Raw genomic sequence first — 17257 nt, 5'->3', positions numbered from 1 at the left:
CCTGCTGAGTTTTTCCAGGTAATTCTGTTTTTGTTTCCCTACTTCTGTACTCCATTCACCTTGCAATGAAGGTCCACACTATATTTGTCTTTCTAATCACTTGCTGTACCTACATGTTAACTTTTTGTGATTCATGTACAATGACACCCAGGTCTCTGCACCGCAGTATTTGGCAGTCTCTCTCTCCATTTAAATAATAACCTGAATTTCTTTGCTCCCTGCCAAAGTGGATAGCCTCACATTTTCCCACATTAAAATCTCGAGCAGACAGAAGGCTGTGATGTCATTTTGCTTTCACAATCATCTGTCATGTTATTTTCGCAAATGAAAATTTATTGACATGTCCCAGTGTGTGTCAGGCACTGCAGGAAAAGTTGAGGAGTAGGTGTGGCCCTTTCTACATGGGCCTCCAAGGGCTTTGAAACATTCTGCAGGGCCTTGAGTTCCAATCAGCCTGAATTTGAATATCAAACCCAGCTGAGGATCAGGGAAACACGGATAGCACTGGGCATGTTCACAGTCACTGGGAACGTAGCGCAGCTTACATAAATCTAAACGTATTAAAGAGACTGGCGTATTAAAGAGACAGAAACATTCACTTAACTTACTTTTCAGAGACAATCTTATGAGCAGCTGTTCTGTTTCATTTATCCTGAGGTCCTCTTCATGCAGCCTGCCGCTCAGACTGTCACTTCAACCTTTGCGCCAGCAAACTTGATGTGACTAAGGAAAATTCTGCTTCTGGGTTGGGAGGGCGGAGCCTGACTGCGAGAGCAGCAATGGATTGGCTCAGCACTAACTATCCTAGCACTGACTCAGCCAGCTTCTTATCTCTGGTGTCTGTAAATTGATGCCGCAGCAGCATTCATCCGCTAACCGATCCTGAGGCTGTTTACAATGCACAAAACTCTGGAGAGATGGTAGAAGAAGAGCAGCTGCCCTGAAAGGAGTGACAGAATAAACAGTCTGGCTCTCTACTCTGGGTGCTGCAAGCAGATTTGTGGAGTTAAGCAGTGTATGAGGCCAAGGCGAAACTGTACATAAAGGGTGGAGTGGAACAGGATGTCAGTGCTCATTTTAGATGAAGAAAGCGCTTTTATTTACGTAATAACTGCCGCAAACTCAAGACATTTCAAAGTTATTTACAGCCAAGTTTGGACACCGTTGCCACCTTAGAAATGTGGCAGCCAATCTGTGCAAAGCAAGGTCCCACAAATAGCAATGACCAGATAATCTGTTTTGCTGATGTTAATTACATACGAACATGCAAATTAGGAGCAGGAGTAACTCTTTCGAGTTATCAACAGTCACAGATTGTAACTCTTTCCAGTACATTCACAGTTCTTGGTTTTCCGGGAGTGGGACATGAACCCACAACCCTCTGATTCAAAGGCGAGGGTGCTATGAACTGAGCCACAGCTGACACCTCAGGGTCAGGAGTAGGCCACTCGGCCCTTTGAGCCTGCTCCACCATTCAATAGGATCATGGCTGACCTGATTGTAACCTCAACTCCACATTCCCACCTGCCCCCAATAGCCTTTCAACCCCTTGCTTATCCAGAATCGATCTACCTCTGCCTTAAAAATATTCAAAGATTCTGCCTCCACTCCCTTTTGAGGAAGAGAGTGCCAAAGACTCACTACCCTCTGAGAGAAAAAATTTCTCCTCATCTCGTTTAGCCATGACTCCCTCTAGGCTTAGATACGAGGAGTACGCCAACACCGGAAGGTGTTTTACCCGAGAGATGGCTCCAGAAAGCACACCAGCTTCACCTCTCCGACCTGGGAAGCAATGTATGTCAGGTCAGCACAGCTGGCCTGCAACGCCATCCAGTGCAAAAAGAGGATGAATGATCTCACCCGCTCCACCAGGGTAAGTCAGCCTTTCACTCACTCCAATTTCACACTCTCATCATGGCATCATGCACGCAAAGGATTACGCTATTCAGGGATCTCACACAGCATTAGTGGGGAACACATATCATCATCACAGATACTTTCACATCATCACAATTTCATCTATCATGCTGCTCATGCTCCATCCTCAGCCCTTTCTCACCACACACAAGGGACATGCATGCTTCCCAACCTCTGTTCCATCCCGTCTCACCACATTCCTTCCTTTTGTCTTCGTGCAGCCCAAGCTTGCCCACCACAGAAAAAAGAGTTCCAAGACGGGAGAAGGGATGGCCAACATCACAGAGCTGTCCAAGTTTGAGGAGGATGCCATCAAGCTGGCGGGCAAGGACCGGGATCGCTCCTGTAGGGAAGGCGAGGTCAGCTTGTCCCATCAACCTAGTCCGGATGAGACCTCCCTGAGGTCAGCACATCCTGACATTCATAGTGAGTGACATGCAACCTTGTATTTTGCCTGCTCGTGAACTTAATCTATCTTCTCTCTCTTACAGGCATCTAGCAGGTCCACGCAGCACGGTAGGGCCAACATAAGCCCCAGCTCCCAGCCCACTTCAGATGGGGATGCTAAGGAAGAAGTTCCGTCACTGCATTCACCCGCAGCCTCCACCAGCGCACAGATACACAACTCAGTGGGCCATAGCTGTAGATCAGGCTCAGCGTCACTTTCTGGACCTCACTGACACATCTCCGCAGCAGTCGGAGGCAATGACAGCCCAGGTCTCTTGCACTTGGAGGACTGCTGGAGATCAGGTACCCTCTGAGTCTGAGTCTGATGATGAGTGAGTGACCATTGAGACAAGGCTGGAGATGCAAAGGCAGGTGGCAGAAAATCAAGCAGAGATACGCGAGTCACTCAGCAGACTAGAGCAAATGATAGAGGAGTCTGTCCATGTTCTACCTGATGTGTTTCCAACATGCGAGCACCTCGATGTCTGCATGGGAAGGCTGACGATCACCATGGAGACCTTGTAATCGCTGAGGCCCTTCGAATATGTGAGGCACCTGGGAGTGACTCAGGATGTATGAGTCATGGCAACTCCCAGGATACCTGGCACAAACATGTATGATGTGCTTCTGATGATCGCACACCAGGTGAACGTTGATGGAGTGGAACCTATTCTGGTTGATGAACATCAGGGACTGATGCCATGGATCTCTCAGTGCCACATATGTGCAGTTGACTGCACCCTGAACTCTAGGGAAGCCTGAGATAGCGGCAAAACCATTAAACCTAGCAGCCTGGCGAGCTTCATCAAGTGTGAACCTGACATAATGATGAGCCTTACTGTAGAGGGCATCTGTCACATCTTTGATGTATTTATGTGTGACAGCCTGTGAGATGCCGCATAGGTCCCCTATGGATCCCTGGAACGAGTCTCAGGCAAAGAAACTGAGCATGGCGGTGACCTTCAGGGACGCTGGCAGGAGTTGTCCTCCCAGTCCATGGGGTGTTAGATCCTCCCGCAGAATATGGCAGATGTGATCTACCATCCCTCTGGACAAATGCAGATGAGCATTTGTTCCTTGCTCATCTGCAGATAAGAGACCCTTCATTGGTAGACCCGCGGTCGAGCAAGTCACCTCCGTGGCCTAACCTCCTTATCTCTGATTATTGCTGGGGCTCCCCTGTGCCCTGAACCTCAGATGGGGCCTCCTCTCAGTGGCACCAGGCCCTTCTCCTCCTCCTCCATTCAATGAGTGACCTCAAGAAAGCAGCATTGAGCCCAGGCTCCATTCTTGTTTGCTTCTTGTCTCTGTGGAATGATAGAACAGAATAATGGATCACGGGGAAAGATGGCTAAGCTCCCACTCGCAAACAACATGCCCCTGTCATGGCCTCAAGCTGCGCCTGCTCTACTAGCCTTATCACTGATACAGCCATGTAGAGCGAGGTCAACAGGATGCCAACCCTCACACTTAACAGCTCAATCCCACAAAGGTTGGAAAAGGTTTGGAGCCATGAATGACATGCACCACATTATCAAACTCACTCCTCCAATCTCAGATCTGGCATTCTGATCACGCTTAACTTGCATGTGAGTTATGACTGGACGCCCTATCCATGCCAATTAAAGGAAGCACGTTAGAGGCTTTCATTGATGACCTGGCAGATATGCAGCACCTGTGCCTCCTTAACAATTGCCTGCATTCCCATTTTACACATTCTTGTGTGTTAATGCTGTTATGGAGTGAATGTATTGTGAAACCCATGACTCCTGCAGTCTCTTGTAATGGCGCTAAAAATAGCCAGGGCTCCAATGGAACATTCTCAAGGAGTTCTTCCACTTTTCTCTCACCTCTGACTTCATTTCATTGGTTTGAGTGCAAGCAGGTTGAGGCTGGTCCATGAAATTGGACCCCTAGTGCAGTCCTGGGCTCCTCCCACACCGTCTCAGACCCTTCCCATTCAGATTCTTATGCCTGCACCATAAAATCGACTTTACAAGATGGTGGTGCTCAGGTTTTAGTTCAAGACCAGCTTTGAGCCTCCACCGTGCCTCTCACTGTGCCACTTTCTCCCTCGAAGCCCACGATGTGCAGGTAGAGATGCCTCCTGTTATTCTCCAGCCTCCCCCAGTAATCCTAGATGCAATAGTCATTGTTTGTGGATATTCCAACCCTCCCACCTGAACCCATAGCTGCTGATGTCTGCATGCCCACTCTGGGCCTCACCCCTCCCACCTCGGGGCTGTGGGTATGGTTATGTACAGAGGCGAGGCACACCCCCCTGCCCCCCGCAGGAAAGCTTCACATACCCCCACCTCTGTATTACCTCTTCTCCCTTTATAGGTTCCCCTCACTCTGACCATCCCATCTGCAGCATCACCAGGCAAGACAAGACCACGGCCAATGACATTATGACCATGACCACGCCTTGCACACCAAGCTGTGCCTTTTCCCAATTGTGCACACAGCCATCGCCCCTCCCTGGAGCGGGACTATGATGTGTGTGCCATGCATAGCCCTGTAGCATGGCCCACAAATCCCCAGGACTGAGTTGACTCTCAAATCCTGACTTTGAGGTGCACCCATCCCCAGGACTGACTTCACTCTGGCCCCCTGACTACTTGGGCCCCAGGCCAAGGACTATGACTGTCTTTCTCTTTGCTCTCCCGTTCCTTCCTGACTGCTGACAACACAGGGTGCCTCCTCCACCCATCTCTCTATGAGTCTCTGTGCAACCCCTCCATCATGTGCAATCCTTTCCCTTCCTCCACCTCCATGAGCCTCTGTGCAAGCCTTCCCCTCAAGTGCCACGCTAACACCACTCCCCATATTCCCGAGTCTGTGTGCTTCCCTTCCAGTTTGTGCAGGTCTGTTCCCATTTCACCCCCTACTGTGTCTTCTCTCCTGACTTTGATGTTGGGCTGCAGCTCCCCCCCTCTCGCTTTACCCTCTGCTTGCCATCTTTCCCCCCTCCTCCACCGACATCCCCACCTTTGCCCATTGTCTTCCTTGCCTCTGCCCCTCATTAAACCCCACCCCACCCTCATCACACCCCCACCCACCTGGACCAGCCACAATGCTGGTCTCTGTCTGGGTGCCCCCAGATAACACCCTCCTGAACAACAGAGGATCCACCGCCGGTGTAGTGTCACTGGCTTTGCTGAGAACCTGGAAGCGATGTTGCTGCAAGGAGGCTCGAATGATGCACTCATCTCAAAGGCATGAGCAAAGTGACAGCCGCACACCACTTATATCCAAGCGTGTTCCAGGCCGGTCGGATTTCTCGCTGGCATTACACATAATTGGGGAGGGGCTTCATGATTCCAGCGGCAGCGTCTTTAATGAACATTGGTAAGACGGTAATGCATGCCAATGGGGTTGCTGCCTTGGGTCAGCGGGAAAGCCCACCCGCCATCCGCCAGCCACGAAAGTGGTGAGCGGAAACTTTCAAACTGTTTTCCTGATGGCGGACCACACTCCAAATTTACTGACCCCCCCCCGCCCCCCGCCGCCTCAAAACCCACCGTGGACTGGATTGGAAAACCCCACCCTGTGTGTTTGGAATTCACGCTAAGATCAGTTGGAATCTTAAACATACCATAGGCCATTCCGGCCGATTTATGTGAATTGAAAGACAAAAGAGACAGAGTGGAACTCTTCTGGAAAGCAGAATACGAAATCAACAAGGAGCAAGGAATGGATCCTAGAATCACTGAACCTTATAGCGCACAAGTATGCCCTTCGGCCCCTTGTGCCTATGCTGGCTCTTTGAGGAATCTATCCAACTCGCCCCACTCCCCTGCTTTTTAGCCACAGCCCTGTAATTGCTTCTTTTCAATTATTTATCAAATGGTCCTTTGAAAATTCTTATTGAATCTGATTCCATCAGCGTTTCAGTACATTCCAGATCACAGCAAGTCACTGCAAAAATACATGTTTCCTCATGTTGTCTCTGGATCTTTGCCAGTCTCTTAAATATGTGTCCTCCAATTACAAATCCTTCTTCCGATACAGACAATAAATATTTAGCATAACTTCCTTTGCCTTTGTACTCTCTGCCTCGAATAACAAAGCAAAGAACCCAATGTGCTTACTTAGCAGCCTTCTCAACTCCGGCTGCCAGATTTGTGTACACACACCTCCAGGTCTCTCTGTTTCTGCGCCCCATTTAAAATTGTACCAATTAGTTCATATCATCTTGTCCCATTCTTTCTACCAAAAGTATCACCTCAGACTTCTCCGCATTAAGTATTGACTGCTATGTGGCTGTCCATTTCACCAGTCTGCCTATTTCCTCCTGAAGTCTGTTATGAACCACCTCATTGTTTACTACATTTCCTGGTTATGTGTTATCTTTGAACTTTGAAATGATTCCCTGTATACCATGTCCAAGTCATTAAAGCTCATCGAAAAGAGCAGTTATCCTAGCACTAACTCTAAAATCATTGAATGATCACAGTACTGAAGGAGGCCATTCAGCCCATCTGTCTGTTGCTAGCTCACTGCAAAAGCAACTCACCGAGCCCCGTTCCCCCCTCTTTTCCCCGTGGCCCTGCAAATTTGTACATTTCAGATAATTATCCAATTCTGTTTTGAAGGTCTTGATTGACTGCCTCCACCACACTCTCAGGCAGTGCATCCCAGATTGCAAGCCACTCGCTGTGTAAAAAAAAGGTTCTCCTACCCATCAAGCACTCCGAGTTGGAACCCTCCAGTTCTGAGTGCACCCACCAAGTGAATAGCTTTCTCCCTATCCACTCCATCCAGACCCCTCATGATTTTGAGCACCTGAGAAAACAAGAAAAGAAGAATTAGGAGAAGCAGTAGACCATGTGGACCATCGAGCCTGGAGTAGGCCATGTGGCCCATCGAGCCTGGAGTAGGCCATGTGGCCCATCGAGCCTGGAGTAGGCCATGTGGACCATCGAGCCTGGAGTAGGCCATGTGGCCCATCGAGCCTGGAGTAGGCCATGTGGCCCATCGAGCCTGGAGTAGGCCATGTGGACCATCGAGCCTGGAGTAGGCCATATGGCCCATCGAGCCTGGAGTAGGCCACACGGCCCATCGAGGCTGGAGTAGGCCACACGGCCCATTGAGCCTGGAGTAGGCCATATGGCCCATTGAGCCTGGAGTAGGCCATGTGGCCCATCGAGCCTGGAGTAGACCATATGGCCCATCGAGCCTGGAGTAGGCCATGTGGCCCATCGAGCCTGGAGTAGGCCATGTGGCCCATCGAGCCTGGAGTAGGCCATGTGGCCCATTGAGCCTGGAGTAGGCCATGTGGACCATCGAGGCTGGAGTAGAAGTCTTCAGTACTACTGCTGGAATGTTGTCAGAGCCCATAACCTTTGCAGTATCCAATACCTTCAGCCATTTCTTGATATCGGTGGAGTGAATAGAATTGGCAGAAGACTGGCACCTGTAATGCTGGGGACCTCCAGAGGAGGCCGAGGTGGATCATTTGCTATAATCTTCTGAATGAAAGGCTTTACCTTTTGCACTGATGTGCTGAGCTCCTCCATCATTGAGGATGGGGATATTTGTGGAGCCACCTCCTCCAGTGAGTTGTTTAATTGTCCACCACCATTCATGACTGGATGTGGCAGGACTGCAGAACTTAGATCTGATCTGTTGCTTGTGGGGTCATTTAGCTCTGTCTATCACTTGCTGCATATGGTGTGTGGCATGCAAGTAGTCCTGTGTTATAGCTTCACTAGGTTGACACCTCATTTTTAGGTATGCCTGGTGCTGCTCCTGGCATGCCCCCCCTGCACTCTTCATTGAACCAGAGTTGATCCCCTGGCTCGGTGGTAATGGTAGAGTGGGGGATATGCTGGGCCATGAGGTTACAGATTGTGTTTGAGTACAATTCTGCTGCTGCTGATGGCCCACAGCACCTCATTGATGCCCAGTCTTGAGTTGCTAAATCTATCCCGTTTAGCATGGCGGTAGTGCCACACAACACGATGGACGGTATCCTCAATGTGAAGCTGGGACTTGGTCTCCAAAATGACTGTGTGCGATGGTCACTCCTAGCAATACTGTCTTGGACAGATGCATCTGTGGCAGGCAAGTTGGTGAGGATGAGGTTGTGTATGTTTTTGCCTCTTGTTGATTCCCTCGTCATCTGCCGCAGACCCAGTCTAGCAGCTATGTCCTTTAGGACTCAGCCAACTCGGTCAGTAGTGGTGCTACTGAGCCACTCTTGGTGATCGACTTGAAGTCCCCCACCCAGTGTACATTCTGCACCATTGCCACCTTCAGTGCTTCCTCCAAGTGGTTTTCAACATGGAGGAGCACTGATTCAGCAGCTGAGGGAGGGCGGTACATTGTAATCAGCAGGTGGTTTCTTTGCCCATGTTTGACCTGATGCCATGACACTTCTTGGGGTCCAGAGTCGATGTTGAGGACTCCCAGGGCAACGCCCTCCCAACTGTATACCACTGTGCCACCACCCCTGCTAGGTCTGTCCTGCAGTGGGACAGGACATACCCAGGGATGGTGCTGGTGGTGTCTGGGACATTATCTGCAAGTTATGATTCCGTGAGGATGATTATGTCAGGCTGTTGTCTGACTAGTCTGTGAGACAGATCTCCCAATTTTGACACTAGCGTCCGGATGTTAGTAAGGAGGACTTTGCAGGGTCGACAGGGCTGCGATTGTCATTGTTGTTTCTGGTGCCTAGGTCGATGCCGGGTGGCCTGTCCAGTTTCATTCTTTTTTTGAGACTTTGTAGTGCTTTGATACAACTGAGTGGCTTGCTAGGCTATTTCAGAGGGCATTTAGGAGTCAACCAGATTGCGTGGGTCTGGAGTCACATGTAGGCCAGACCAGGTAAGGACAGCAGATTTCCTTCCCTAAAGGACATTCATGAACCAGGTGGGTTTTTACAACAATCAGCAATGGGTTCCTGGTCATCATTAGACTTGTAATTCCAGATTTTCTATTGAATTCAACCATACGACCCGTTGGGCCTGGAGTAGACCATATGGCCCATCGAGCCTGGAGTAGACTGCTCAACCCATCGGTCCTGGAGTAGACTGCTCGACTCGTTGGGACTGGGATAGACCATGCGACCCGTAGGGCCTGGAGTAGACTGCGCGACCCATTGCGCCTGGAGTAGACCATGCAGCCCGTCGGGCCTGGAGTAGACTGCGCGACCCGTCGAGCCTGGAGTAGACCATGCAGCCCATCGGGCCTGGAGTAGGTCGCGTGACACGTCGGGCCTGGAGTAGACCATGCAGCCCATCGGGCCTGGAGTAGACCATGTGACCCGTCGGGCCTGGAGTAGACCATGAAGCCCATCAGGCCTGGTGTAGACTGCGCGACCCATCGGGCCTGGAGTAGACCACGTGATCCGTCGGGCCTGGAGTAGACCATGAAGCCCATCAGGCCTGGAGTAGACCATGAAGCCCATCAGGCCTGGAGTAGACTGCGCAACCCATCAGGCCTGGAGAAGACCGCATGACCCGTCGGGCCTGGAGTAGACCGCACGACCCGTCGGGCCTGGAGTAGGCCACATGGTCCGTCGGGCCTGGAGTAGGCCACACGGTCCGTCGGGCCTGGAGTAGGCCGCATGGCCCATTGGGCCTGGAGTAGACCACGCGACCCATCGGGCCTGTAGTAGGCCGCACGGTCCGTCGGGCCTGGAGTAGACCGCACGACCCGTCGGACCTGGAGTAGGCCGCATGGCCCATTGGGCCTGGAATAGACTATGCAGCCCATCGAGCCTGGAATAGACCGCATGACCCATCGGGCCTGGAGTAGACCGCACGACCCGTCGGGCCTGGAATAGACCGCATGACCCATCGGGCCTGGACTAGGCCTCATGGCCCGTCGAGCCTGGAGTATACCATGCAGCCTGTCAGGCCTGGAGTAGACCATGCAGCCCGTCGAGCCTGGAGTAGACCGCATGGCCCATTGGGCCTGGAGTAGACTATGCAGCCCATTGAGCCTGGAGTACACCACGTGACCCGTCGGGCCTGGAGTAGACCGCACGACCCATTGGGCCTGGAGTAGACCGCACAACCCATCGGGCCTGGAGTAGGCCGCACAACCCATCGGGCCTGGAGTAGGCCGCACAACCCGTTGGGCCTGGAGTAGGCTGCATGGCCCATTGGGCCTGGAGTAGACTATGCTGCCCATCGAGCCTGGAGTAGACCACATGACCCATCGAGCCTGGAGTAGACCGCACGACCCGTCGGGCCTGGAGTAGGCCGCATGGCCCGTCAGGCCTGGAGCAGACTATGCAGCCCATCAGGCCTGGAGTAGACCGCACGACCCGTCAGACCTGGAGTAGACTGTGTGACCCGTCAGGCCTGGAGTAGACCATGCAGCCCGTCGAGCCTGAAGTAGGCTGCATGGCCCATCAAGCCTGGAGTAGACCGCGCGACCCATTCGGGCCTGGAGTAGACCGCACGACCCGTCGGACCTGGAGTAGACCGCGCGACCCGTCAGGCCTGGAGTAGACCGCACGACCTGTCGGACCTGGAGTAGACCATGCAGCCCGTTGAGCCTGGAGTAGACCAGACGGCCCATCAGGCCTGGAGTAGAGCATACAGCTTGTTAAGCCTGGAGTAGGCCAAGTTGCCCATCGAGTATGCTGCACTATTCAATATGTTCATTGCTGATCTTGGGCTTCAACTGCACTTTCGTGCCACTCACTACATACAACCATGTGAATTAGGAACAGGAGTAGGTCATTTGTCCTCTCAAGCCTATGCCACCATTCATTAAGATCATGGCTGACCCAATTGTGATCCCTGAGAAACCAAAAATCCGTCTGTCTCAATAATCTAAAAGCAAAATACTGGAGATGCTGGAGATCTGAAATAAAAACAGAAAGTGCTGGAAAAGCTCAGCAGGTCTGGCAGGATCTGTGGAGAGAGAAACAGAGTTAACGTTTCAGTGCAATATGACTCTTATTCAGAACTTCCGAAGAAGAGTCATGTTGGACTCGCAACGTTAATTCCGTTTCTCTCTCCACAGATATTTCCAGACCTGCTGACCTCTTCCAGCATTTTAAGTTTTTCTCTCCGCCTATCTCAAAATGTATTCAGTGATGGTGCGTCCACAACCCTCTGGGGTAGAAAATTCCAAAGATTCATAACCCTTTGAGTGAAGAAATTTCTCCTCATCCCTGTCCTAAATGATCGGTCATTCTCCCCAGACAGGGGAAGCAACTCAGTGTCTACCCTGTCTAACCCCTTCAGAATCTTGTCTGGCTCAATGAGATTACCTATAATCCCTCTAAACTTCAGACAGTATCGACCCAATTTACTCAGCGTCTCATCATAGCACAACATCTCATGCCAGGGACCAATCTAGTGAACCTTCACTGGACAGCCTCTAATGCATAAAAAATATCGAGACTAAAACTGTGTACAGTATTCCAGGTGTGGTTTAACCACAGCCCTGTACAATTGTAGCAAGACTTCTTTATTTCTGTACTCCATTTTCCTTACAATAAAGGCCAGCTTGCTATTTACTTTCCTAATTGCTTGATGTATCTTCTTTGTGTTTAATTTCTATGTTCCCGTTATGAGCACATCCAAGTCATTCTGAACATCAACATCTACAATTTTCATGCCTGAGAAACACCACTTTGTCTCATGACCAAGCTATCGATTAAATTTCATTAGGAAAGGTAGAGTATATGTGGACGCAAAACCCCCAGGGTCTAGGAAATCTCAGAGGTAGGCAGCCACAACAGGAGGTTCCTCATGGGAGGGAACCAAAAGACTGCAGAACCAACCACTGGCCATTCACTGCACACCAGCTGGGAGCTCCAGGAGTGAGATTACAATGGATGGGTTTTAGAGAAGCTTAACTTCCCATAGGAGGAAATTGCATCGTGACAAAGCAGTCGGAATAAGATAGGGGAAATAGAGAGCTCCGGTAAACTGGAGGGAGACTCAACCCGATGTTAACTGGAAGGAAGCACCCAGCATGAAGTGGGGGTGAGATCTGTCAGTAGTAACTGGCACTAAGAGCCCAGAATGAACTGGGGGAAGGAATGTTAGAATCAAGAGGGGATAACAATCCCGTATGGTAAATGGCTTCACGTGAAACTGGGAGAAAGGACCCAGACTGCATATCACTGAACAACTGATCCCAATGTTAATCAGCAACCAGAAGGTCACACTTAGATAGAAAGAGCCTGGGACATGGGGCACTTAAGATTTAGAGGTGGTTCTCACCTGTTTATCATGCCCCATGATCCCAACCAACCTCCCAGGCCTTTGATATCATGCAGCATGTCCCAACATCCAGTGTTGGATAAGTGGAAATTCCCTTCAATTAGATATTGGGAAGACCGAAGCCATTGGGTATTAAATTGTATAACATCAAAAAACAGCCTCATGTACGGAAAAGCGGGATGAACCCACACCCATGGATTACAATGCAGGCAGGTGCTAACTGTGTACTGCCTGTTCATATCAATGATTACAGCATGCAGCCACCATTTCCTGTGCTGTTCATTCACTGCACACATCAGCGGAGGACCCAATATCATGAGTGACTAGAACTGCTTAAAGCCAGCCTGTATCTCTGAAAGGGGAGGCGCATTGTGAGTGTTGGAGGTGCCCAGATCATTCTGAATATTATGCTATGGAAGAACTAACAATGGCTGGCCATGTGAGAAAGTGTACACCAAGATTTTCAGATTCTGCGCTGGAGGACATGGTGAAGATGTCCTGAAACTAGAGGGAAAGTGAATGGGACCAAAATTATTGTGGGATATTTCGCCAAATCATTGGGATCTTAGAGCAGGATGATGGCAGAACAAAGATTAATTGAACCATATCCAATCAAGCAGAATGTAACACGATGCATTATTAAAGAGAAGAACAAGAGACAGGGTTATAGAGACAGAGGATTGGATTCTCATTTCCTGTACATCAGGACTTTTTTTTATTCGTTCAATGAATATGGGCATTGCTGGCTAGGCCAGCATTTATTGCCCATCTCTAATTACCCTTGAGAAGGTTGAGAAGCCCTTCTCGAACCACTGCATCCATGTGATGTAGCTACATCCACAGTGCTGTTTGGGAGGGACTCCCAGGATTTTGACCCAGCAACAGTAAAGGAACTGCGTATATTTCCAAGTCAGGATAGTGGGTGGCTTGGAGGGGAACTTCCAGGTGGTGGTGTTCCCATCTATCTACTGCCCTTGTCCTTCTAGGTGGTGGTGGTCATGGGTTTGGAAGGTGCTGTCTAAAGAACCTTGCTGAATTCCTTCTGTGCATCTTGTAGATGGTACACACTGTTGCTACTGCACAGCGTTGGTGGAGGGAGTGAATGTTTGTGGATGGGATACCAATCAAGTGGGCTGCTTTGTCCTGGATGGTGTCAAGTTTCTTGAGTGTTGTTGCAGCTGTACTCATCCAGGGAAGTGGAGAGTATTCCATCACACTCCTGACTTGTGCATTGTAGATTTTGGACAGGCTTTGGGGTGTCAGGAGGTGACTTACTCGCAACAGGATTCCCAGCCTCTGACCTGCTCTTGTAGCAACAGTATTTATATAGCTAGACAAATTCAGTTTCTGATCAATGGTAATCCCCAGGATGTTGATAATGGGGATTCAGCGATGGTAATGCCATTGAATGTCAAGGGGCGATGGTTAGATTCTCTCTTGTTGGAGATGGTGATTGCCTGACACTTGTGTGGCGCGAATGTTACTTGCCACTTGTCAGCCCAAGCCTGGATGTTTTCCAGGTCTTGCTGCATTAGAACATGGACTGCTTCAGTATCTGAGGAGTTGTGAATGGTGCTGAACATTGTGCAATCATCAGCGAACATCCCCACTTCTGACCTTATGATGGAAGGAAGGTCATTGATGAAGCAGCTGAAGGTGGTTGGGCCGAGGACACTACCCTGAGGAACTCCTGCAGTGATGTCCTGGAGCTGAGATGAGTGACCTCAAACACCCACAACCACTTTCCTTTGTGCTAGTATGACTCCAACCAGTGGACAGTTTTCTTCCGATTCCTATTGACTCCAGTTTTGCTCAGGCTCCTTGAAGTCACACTCAGTCAAATGTGACCTTGATGTCAAGGGCAGTCACTCTCACCTCAATTGGAGTTCAGCTCTTTTGTCCATGTTGGAACCAAGGCTGTAATGAGGTCAGGAGCTTAATGATCTTGGTAAAACCCAAACTGAGCGCCAGTGAGCAGGTTGTTGCTGAGCAAGTGATGGAGCAGAGAAGATTGAGGGTTGACCTGATTGGGGTGTATAAGACTATGAGGGGCATGGACAGGGTGGATAGGGAGCAGCTGTTCCCCTTAGTTGAAGGGTCAGTCACGAGGGGACATAAGTTCAAGGTGAGGGGCAAGAAGTTTAGTGGGGATGTGTGGGGAAACTTTTTTACCCAGAGGGTGGTGACGGTCTGGAATGTGCTGCCTGGGGGGATGGTGGGGGCGAGTTGCCTCACATCCTTTAAAAAGTACTTGGATGAGCACTTGGCACATCATAACATTCAAGGCTATGGGCCAAGAGCTGGTAAATGGGATTAGGTAGGTAGGTCAGGTGTTTCTCACGTGTCGGTGCAGACTCGATGGGCCAAAGGGCCTCTTCTGCACTGTGTGATTCTGTGATTCTGTGATTCAGTGAAGTGCTGCTTGATAGCACTGTTGATGGCTCCTTCCATCACTTTACCGATGATGGAGAGTAGACTGATGGGCGGTAATTGGTTGGGTAGGATTTGTCCTGATTTTTGTGCACAGGACATACCTGGACAATGTTCCACATTGCTGGGCAGATGGCCAGTATCATGAAACTGTTAAAAACAATGGAATGGGATGGGCAGGAACTCTGAAATACAGAGAGAGGGAGACACAGAGCTTTCTAGAAAACCAGGAACACTGGGCGGAATCTTCCCATCCTTTCCGCTGTAGGTTTTGTGGTGGGCAGGACTACAATGGAGCAAGGAGGTGGAGGAGAATGAGGAACAATGGAAGGCAGAGGGTGGATCAAGGTGGGGGTGGGGGGGGTGAGCTGGAGCCAAAAAGGGAATATGAAATGTTGATCTTCAAGGGGTTGAAAGGGACAACACTAGTTTGACTGGAAGGGGATGCAGGGAGACTCTGGAATAGGCAGGGGGGAGGTGTTGGTGTGGCACAAAAGGGATGGGTCACCCACAGAGTCAGAAGATGGGGGGCTGGTTTTGGAGGGGAAACTGTAGTCCTCAGTCTTCAGGGCAATGGGGAACTCTGTGAAAGTCCAAACCCTTGGTCTGGGGCTTGTATTCAGGAGTCAGAGAGTACAGACACTCCAGGGGCAATGTGGACAGGAGTCAGAGAGCACAGAAATTCTGGGGGCAAGGTGTAAAGGGGTCAGAGAGTACAGACGGTCTAGGGGCAATGAGGACAGGAGTCAGAGAGTACAGACACTGCAATGGCAAGTTGGAAAAGATACAGAGAGCATAGACAGACTAGGGGCAATGTGGAAAGGAGTCAAGAGAACAGACATTCCAAGGGCAACGAGTGAGAGAGCACAGACAGTCTAGGGATAATGTGGAAAGGAGCCAGAGAGCACAGACAGTCTAGGGGTAACATGGAAAGGGGTCAGGGAGCACAGACACTCCAGGGGCAATATGGAAAGGAGCCAGAGAGCACAGATAGTCTAGGGGCAATTTGAACAGCAATCGGAGAGTATAGAATGTCAAGGGAAATTTTGACAGGAATCAGAGAGCACAGACAGTCTAGGGGCAATGTGGACAGGAATCAGAGAGCACAGACAGTCTAGGGGCAATGTGGACAGGAATCAGAGAGCACAGACAGTCTGCGGGCAATTTGGACAGGAGTCAGAGAGTACAGACAGTCTAAGGGCAATGTGTAAAGTAGTCAGAGAGTTCAGACACTCCAGGGGCAATGTGGAAAGGAGTCAGAGAGCACAGAGAGTCTAGGGGCAATGTCCAAAGGTGTCAGAGAGCACAGAGAGTCTAGGGCAATGTGGAAAGGAAACAGAGAATGGAGACAGTCTAGGGGCAATGTGGAGAGGCTTCAGAGAGCACAGACAGTCTAGGGGCAGGTGGAAGTGAGTCCGAGAGTGCATACACTCCAGGGGCAATGTGGACAGGAATCAGAGAGCACAGAAATTCTGGGGGCAAGGTGGAAAGGGGTCAGAGAGTACAAATATTCCAGGGGTAATGTGGAAAGTAGTCAGAGAGCACAGACAGACTAGGGGCAATGTGGATAGGAGTCAGAGAGTACAGACAGTCTAGGGCAATGTATACCTCATAATCAGAATTCAGAGACAGGAAACAATCCATGAGTGAGGTGAATATGCAGTGGGTGGAACCATTGGGAGTACAGTGCACTCCAACTGCCAAGAGCAGCGAGGGCTGTGTGCTCCAGAGGAAAAAGCACAGCTTGGTGTGAGGGGCTCTCTCACAATCACTACCCTTGGACTTGGATGTCTCTCCTACTGGTCTCCAGATGGAATGGTGATGTTAACTGGAGGCATTTACAGCCTGTAGATTGGAAACACAGTAAATGGGGGGACCGGGGGTGGGGGGGGGTGGCGTTGGGGTGGGAGCTGTTGGCGGGAGGGTGGGGTGGGGGTGGGGTGGGGGAGGGTGGGAGAGGAGCTGTTGTGGGGGAGCTGTTTAGGGGAGGGTGGGTGGGAGCTGTTGGGGGGGTGGGTGGGTGCGTAGCTGGGGGGCTGGTGGGGTGGCGGGTGGCAGGGTATGTGAAGTACTCCTGGGGGGAGTTCATCTCTGCAGGTGACCATGCACACAACCTGTGGATGGGGTGGGTAGAGGCCCACATGGGACATGGACACACCACAAGTGAAGAGCTTAGAGTGGGGGGAGTGTGGGAATGGCAAGCACGACAACAATGGTATTCAGTATTTTTTGGGGGAGGCTGGAGAATAACTTGCCCACATGTC

General features: G+C 50.5%; 1 protein-coding gene across 2 annotated transcripts in view; it reads right to left on the bottom strand.

The window, feature by feature from the left end:
- The window catches only part of LOC144693663 (lactosylceramide 4-alpha-galactosyltransferase-like), a 278016-nt gene that overhangs the window by 37880 nt on the left and 222879 nt on the right, over window positions 1–17257 (bottom strand). Inside the window, exon 1 of one of the 2 annotated variants that reach the window (XM_078563529.1) lies at window positions 609–735. The exons of the other annotated variant lie outside the window; for it this stretch is intronic. The gene's annotated coding sequence lies outside the window, so the exon portion shown is untranslated. Of the gene's footprint in view, window positions 1–608; window positions 736–17257 lie in introns of those variants that run through there. 2 annotated transcript variants of the gene reach the window in all.

Source organism: Cetorhinus maximus, chromosome 19 (assembly GCF_964194155.1).
Source record: "Cetorhinus maximus chromosome 19, sCetMax3.hap1.1, whole genome shotgun sequence".
NCBI classification, from domain to species: domain Eukaryota; kingdom Metazoa; phylum Chordata; class Chondrichthyes; order Lamniformes; family Cetorhinidae; genus Cetorhinus; species Cetorhinus maximus.
This window is presented reverse-complemented; position numbering and strand designations above follow the sequence as displayed.